Source organism: Coptis chinensis, chromosome 2 (assembly GCF_015680905.1).
Source record: "Coptis chinensis isolate HL-2020 chromosome 2, ASM1568090v1, whole genome shotgun sequence".
Classification (NCBI taxonomy): domain Eukaryota; kingdom Viridiplantae; phylum Streptophyta; class Magnoliopsida; order Ranunculales; family Ranunculaceae; genus Coptis; species Coptis chinensis.
The window spans coordinates 107205302-107213258 of record NC_141457.1 but is presented as its reverse complement, the minus strand read 5'-3'; the positions used below and the strand labels follow the sequence as shown (position 1 = coordinate 107213258).

General features: G+C 32.7%; 1 pseudogene; it reads left to right on the top strand.

Annotated features, from left to right (window-relative positions):
* The first annotated feature begins 459 nt into the window (after positions 1-459).
* LOC147520216 (putative methyltransferase At1g29790 pseudogene) lies at positions 460-882 on the top strand (annotated as a pseudogene).
* The last annotated feature ends 7075 nt before the right edge of the window (positions 883-7957 follow it).

Below are 7957 nucleotides of genomic sequence, written 5' to 3'. Positions count from 1 at the left end.
CTGTGAAAGTGGATATGGAGTTAACAAGAAATATCAAGTGGCCGGGTTTAGGGGATCCCAACTCTTAAAATATCCAAAATATAGGGTACAAATCAGTTCGCGCTGCAGTAGTAATTGGTCTTGTACAAAGCAAGCATGGGATGCAAACCATCTCGATATTTGCGCTAAGAAACTAGTTTGGGCTGCAATTGTAATCGGTCTTGTACATGTTTCTTTAATCCTTAGAGAAATAGATTTATCTCAAAAGAAATTAGCCCAGATGGAAAAGGAAGTTCTCGGGTATGAAGACATATTGTGTTGGTTGTTTTGATTTGGTTAATGGAACTAAAAAGTATAGATTTGTTAAGGCTAAAAGTAAGAATGATTTTCTTGTTGATGATGTTATGGATTTGGGGAGTGGGGGAATTAGAATAGGACTAGATATTGGTGGTGGCTCTGGGACCTTTGTGGCGATGATGCATGGTAGAGAAAAATGTGACTGTTGTAACATCGACATTGAATGTTGATGCCCCTTTTAATGAGTTCATTGTTGCAAGGGGGCTATTTTCTATGTTCTTTAGTTTAGATCAGAGGTTCCCCTTTTACGACAATGTGTTTGATCTGGTTCATGCTGTCGATAGTTTAGGCGAAGGGGGCCATCAAGAGAAAATGGAGTTTTTGATGTTTGATATTGATTGGGTTTTAAGAGTTGGAGGCTTGTTTTGGTTGGATAACTTTCATTGTGTAGATGAGGAGAAGAAGATGACTCTAACACGGGTAATTGAGCGATTTGGATACAAGAAGTTGAAATGGGTGGTAGGAGAAAAAATTGTTTCTTCTGGAAAGTCTCATGTTTATTTGTCTGCTGTTATTCAGAAGCCTGTAAGAGTACAATCACACTAAGCTTGCTCTGACTGGTTTTAGGTATGGATGCTATTGTATTTTATATCTTTTCTCACACAATATGTGTGAATTATATTATTTGCCTTAACATCTGCATAAAATTTCTTTTGTATGTTGAATAAGTGAAGTGCATGTTGTTTCCTTGCCATACTGCGAATTGGCAGTGGAGGGAGATCCTGTAATTTATTGTTGTTAATGACAGTAGTGGTTAATTACAATAGCAGGATTATCATGTACCATTAAGCTCTTTCAATGAAAACACACTGGCAACAAGACATCTGCCCCATAGATGTTGTGCTTCATATTGGGAAAATAGGGTTTAGATCATTGAGCAAGTATATTAAGGTACTAATAGTTATTTTTTCCATGTATGTTGCATAAGCCGATGGAGTTTTGGTGACAGTCATTAAGGTTATTGCATAAATTTTGTGTTTTTATTTATTCCAGAATCATGACAATACTTAATTTTTTGTTTTTTATGACTATCAAGCAGGGAAAAATCTTAACTTCTTTAGATTTACCCATTTATTTTGATATTGGCTCTTGAAAAAAAAACACACACTATAGCTTGCATCTTTATTAGTATGTATCATGATAGAGGTCGTTTGTTGTCAAAACAATTAGTGTATAAGCTGCAATTAGTGTATAACCATATCTCCGGTGGTTTTAAGTTTACCACCAAACTGGTTAGATTAATGCTACTACCAAACTAATTATTGTGTGACTCATTTTGTAATATTTTGTACATTATGTAGCTTAAAGTTAGACGGATGACATAAGTTATGCATACTTTGTTGCGTGCTCTTCGCGATGTTAATTACACAATGGGAAGTTCCACGACAGGCCAATGGGTAAAACGTTTAATTTAAGATTTATTAGAGCTCTTTATAATTTCTACTTGCTTAAGAACTTTCCAGAGTATTGAGATCCCATAAAGTTGAAGTGAATGAAATTGGTCTGCCACTCGAAATAGCCCAAAGTATTACATTTGAAGAGAAAGTAACTGAACGAAATAAGGTTCACGTACAAGAGTTAGTCGATAAGAAGTAAGAACCAGTCGATAATTGGAGTTCTCTAGCAGGAAGAGTTACACTACTAAAATAGATGAGCTTCGTCTTAAATTTCTCGACTTTATCCAACAATTTATCTGAGTAGTTAATTTGATTGAGTAAGTAGGCTTCCATATTTTCCCTTTCTTTATGTATATATACTTTTCTTATCGATTTTTTTTTCTTACTTGTGCAATATACCCTTATTGATTCACTTGCTTTTTAATTTTATATACTAGTCATAGTGGAATGATGACTTCATAATATGATGCAGGTGCATGGATCGATTAACAAATGAATAGATGGCAGTTAGGTTTTTTGGTGTTGGAAGTACGCACAACTAACAAGCTAAGATATGGCTAGGATAGCGTTGGCGTCATGTAGTTTTTTTTTTTTTTTTTTTTTTTTTTTTCCTTTAATTTATTGTGATTCTTTTGGTATTGGAATAACTTATTTTGTTGGGAGTCAAACTGGATAATAGATACTAGGTTTGATCCATGAAATCAATAGAAGCTAATTGTTTTGAATGTTGTTTATTTTTTTCCTAGTGGATGTTGTTTTCATATCATAAAACAGGTTAAAGTGATTTTGGTTGTGATGTTTTGATAAATGTATGTGGATGTTGTTTCTGTTATAAAGCAGATTAATAGGATTTTCATTATGACGTATAGGATGCAGGTTGAGAAATGAATACGATCCAATACAAAATGAGAAAAGGTTTAAAAAAAAAATTATTTTCATTTGTCTCACTTTTGGAAAAAGTGACATAATATCTATTAAAAGTGACACAACTAACCACTCTTATATGTCGCTTTCTTTTTCATACGAGTTACATGGAGTTGATTCCCAAAAGTGACACAAGAAGTAAGGGGCTTTTGTGTCGCTTTTGATGTACTTGTGTCACGTTCTGGTCCAAAAGTGACACAACTAGTATATTTAATGTCACTTTTGATGTACTTGTGTTTCCCTCTGGTCCAAAAGTGACACAATTCGTATACTTAATGTGTCACTTTTGACGTATTTTTATGTCTCTCACGGTCCAAAAGTGACTAGTATACTTAATGTGTCACTTTTGACGTGCTTATATATGTCTTCTCTAGTCCAAAAGTGACACAACTAGTATACTTAATGTGTCACTTTTGACGATATTATGTCCCACTCTGGTCCAAAATGGATACAACTAGTGTCACTTTTGACAAACACTGTGACACTCTTTCTTAAAAGTGACACAAGAGGCTATTCTTAAGTGTCACTTTATTAACAAAAAGTGACACATTTAGTAAGGCTTTTGTGTCACTTTTGGTAGAACTTTATGTGTTGGGGGATGTTAGGTCACTTCAGAATTAGTTTCAAAAGTGACACAATTGACTTCTTCTGTCACTTAAAAAGTGACACAAAAAGCCTTTCCTTTAGTAGTGAAATATCGCGATATATCTATCGAGATTTCAACAAGGGATACATAAATATGGCGATATGTTTAAAGATATATAAGACTGCAAATATTAGCGATATTTATGATATTGGTGATATATGGAGATATATTGCGGTATATATTTGGTGATATTTTGTATAGGTAACAATTTTAATTTAATGTTTACCATTATATTTCAAATAAATATAAATGATATATCGTGATGTCAAGAAATATCCACAATATTCGTGGAGACCCTTCATGATTTGAATTGCCGTAATAACTAATATATACGGTATAAACACTCCATTGGGTAAGAGTTTTTGCAAAGAGAACCTAATTTTTACAAACCCATAAGAGTTTACACAACCCATTGCAAAAGCTCTAACTAATTAAATAAATATTTTATTGAGGTAATAATGTGGTTCAAATCTTATGCAAAACAAACAAAATTTCAATTTCCAAAACCTCGGACATAATAACTAAATTTCATATGTTAAAAGTTCCATAACCTGTCATTATTTACACCACAGAATATATGATACATTCCTTAAATAAAATAAACAAAATCTAGGATATCTTCAACAAGTTGCACTGATCCACTGAGCAAATTATATTCATTACTCGGACTCCCAGCTATTATAGCCATCGAAACCCTGCAAAAAAACTCTAATGGCGTAAAATCTAGCTGCGTAACAAATATCATCAACTAACTTATCATTGTACTAAAAAAATAAGAGTAAATGAGTTGGACAAATAATAGATATCCCCACGGTGGGGATTGGCAGTGGTATTAATTGATTAAATATATTCAAACTATTATAAGGGTACATTTGCCTGTTTTAAATGAGTCTGAAAAACACTAGGTCTCCCCAATATTTCTCAAAAAATTTAGAAGGGTACATTTGCCACCTCCAACTATTATAATTTCTCTTACCTATTTCATGCACATCAATTTAACAAGAAAATGGGTTTTATTAATAAGAAGAGAATGATCAAAGATTGTGAGCAACAAATGAAAGTTATAACAATCTAAACCGACAACAGTGTTAAATGGAGCCATTAGATTATTTGTTAGTGGTTATTATCGTAGTGATTATTTCTTTTTTCATGTTGGTAAACTCTAAGTGATTGTTTTCTGATGTCAGATTGGCCACCTTATTCTCTTAACCTACTAGACATAAATATTATGTCCACCCCAAGAATACTAAGTGAGAGAGAGAGCGAGAGAGTCGAGAGAGATGAATATGATTATTACTTTAACAAGTATTCAGTGATGAGAAAGTGGAATTACATCATCAAAAAAATTCTTCTTAATTATAAAGCAAGTGAAAGCAACGGGGAGCCAAGTGGCGAAATGTTTTTGTTGTTCACCAAATCCACACATTGGTTCCAAAAACTATGTGCCCACTTAATATCTTCTTCGTTTTCCAGATGCGTAACAAGGTGGCTCCAACATTTCTTTGGATTTGAAACTACAATTTCCCGGCAACAACTAAGACTACCATTCAAACTCCTCGCAACTAAATTTATGTCTAGTTCATTTCCACATTGGTCACTAATATGACAATCTTTATCCATAGCTGATGATATCGTCAACCCCACCATAACAAACAGTAGTCCAAGATTTAATTTTGTATATTGGAACTTTTCCATGATCTATCTTTTTATCTTTGTCTTTTCTTTTATTGGTTAAGTTGATGTGTTGCGGTGGTACAATGAGTAGACTTTGGTACCAATATATAGAGCAGAAATATATGCAATGAGAAATATAAAGCGTTTTGTAATTAGTTATGTTATTAATTTGTTCGAATAATAATTTTTTCATATAACGCAATTAATACCCATCCCCACAATTACCCTACCTATTTGGGTTAGTTTAATTGGTAGTTTCTGAAAAAGAATTAATTGCATGTTACTCACCGTCTTCAATGCAATGACTTGACGAAATAAGGTTCACGATTGGAAAATAACATATTTCACTTACAAGTTACGCATTTACAGCGGTATATCCGTTCACCCATTTGTAAGCAAAAAATGGGAGTTATATGATTGACTTATTTAATTGGTAAATTGGGTGTATATTGAAGTTTAATCGGAAACATGCATTAATTAAATCAAGAAACAAAATTTTCAAATTTTAGATCATTGACTTATTTATTGTCTTCTTGCCATCTACGAATTTACTTTCTACACTAATAAATTTGTGTTTCGATGGTTTCCTGCTATCTACTAGGATTTATAAGGTTGAAACTGGATGAAGTTTTTCGGCATTTTAACTCTCGAACTTCGGTTGCAACTTTCCATTTGACTTGTAGATAATTAAAAATATACATATATTCAAAGGCAACTTTTGTACGACTTTGAAATTTTAGAGATTGTTTTGTTGAGTGAAATTTACCGAGAAGGAAAACTTTCCTATTAGCAAAGTCGACCTACAAGAACTTAGAAGTTATGAAAGTTAAAGAGGCACTCCCAGATGCTTAGTCAAACTTGATATTCATAAAGCTTTTGACATGGTGAGTTGGGAAATGGTAATTGTCATGGTATAGTCTCCAAATTTCCTAACAGAATGGTCTACTGGAGGGAAGTTTCCTAAAGCAATCCCAAGACTTGCACGCCCTAAAGGAGACTCTATATAAACAAAGGGAAACCAAGAGAAAAGGAGCCTCTCCATAACACAAAATAGAAAAGAAGAAAAGAAGAGAGAAAAGAGAGAGCTCGAGAGTAGGAACAGTGAAAGGAGAAAGGTCGAGCTTCTTAATAGGATATATATATATATATATATATATATATATATATAAGAGGTATATATAAATATATATATCTTTTGGAACTTTTGGAGCAAGAAAGTGAACCAAAGAAGAAGAAAACAGAAGCTTAAAAGGAGAGAGAAACAAAACCATTGTCAACATACATGAGTTTATCTATCTCTTGCTTTAGTTTTTGTCTTATTATTATGATGTGTTGCTAAATCCAAGCTAGGGCTTAGATGAAGCCCTAGACTTGTGTAGGTTTTTGATGTTTCATTAGTTTATTGTTCTCAGAATTTAAAGATTCATTGATTGTTTTCTTATTGATATTAGTGGTATACTTTCATTAATTATATCTTACATGTAAATTCCATGACTTGACTAGTTAATAGTTAGATAAATATTCCGTTATTATCAAAGCATTGATTTTATCGTTTACATAAACTTGTGAGAAGTCGTGTTGGAAGAAGATGATTTTTGCTAGGAGTTTATATTCTCGTTTGCTGAAATTCAATCAAACCAATATATATATTTATATAAGAGCTTAACGTTCAAATCTTCGAGAAAGCTAGGGTTACCTTTTCCTCGTGCTACTCGTAATTAAAAGAGAACTTTAAACTGATTTGACTTTGATAATCTACAATAGTCTAGGGTGGATTCAAATGCCTTAGTATTCTCTCTATTAATAGTATTTAATATAAGTTTTATTATTTTCATAGTTTAACTAGCTTTAGTCAATAATTACTATTCCTATAAACAAATATAGTTCGGATTAGGTTAAGTAGTATTTTAATATTCAATTGTACCCAACACGCAATCACTATGGGATCGACCTCGTATTTGCACACCTACTACAAAAGACCTTGTGCGCTTGCAAGTATTAGTATTATAAAATAATATTTAATTAGATTGTTAATTTAGTTTGGTTAAATCTCTATCACTAACATATACATAATTGGGCACTTAAATCCTTATTTTAAAGCACTTATCACCGATGATGTTCTTATTTTTTTTGTAAAGGAGAGAGAAACTCTATCATGACTCTCAAAGACTCCTTACAAGAGTTTGGTGATGCCACAGGTCTCAAAATCAATACTCATAAAACCACTCTCCTCATTGGAGCTCTGAATCACCAAGATGTGATGTCACTAACTTCCCTTCTGGGTGTCGAGTTGATACATCCTAAAGTCAAATACCTTGGTCTTCCCCTCTTCGTTCACTTTGAGATTGGGCATTAGAGAATGCCAGCCACTAGTTGAAAGAGTCACTGCTCGTATTTCTAACTGGAAAGCTAAATGCCTATATCTCATGCTGGTAAGGTGCTACACATTCAATCTATTCACATGACCTTTCATACATATTTGTCCAGGACATTTATTATCCCTTTTCATGTCATTGATCAAATTGAAAGTCTACGCACTAGATTTCTTTTGGGTGGTACAAATAAAGCTTTAAATGTGAGTTGAACTAACGCTGAGGTATATATCGGATGGAAATTTCCACCAAAATCTATCAACTAATAATTATTACATACGGTATAAACACTTAATTGGGTAAGAGATTTTACAAAAATGGGTGTAATTTTTACAAATTGATATAATATAATTTTTACACTCCATTGCAGATGCCTTAACTAAACAAATTAAAAAATTTATTTAGGTAATAATAGGGTGCAAATCTTATGCAAAATAAACAAAATTTCCATTTCAAAAACCTTGGACGTAACAACTAAATTTCATATGTTACAAGTTCCATAACCTGTCATTATTTGCACCTCATAAAATATGTTACATTCCTTAAATAACTTAAACAAAATTTAAGATATCTTCAACAAGTTGCATTGGTCGCTATCGAAACCCAGC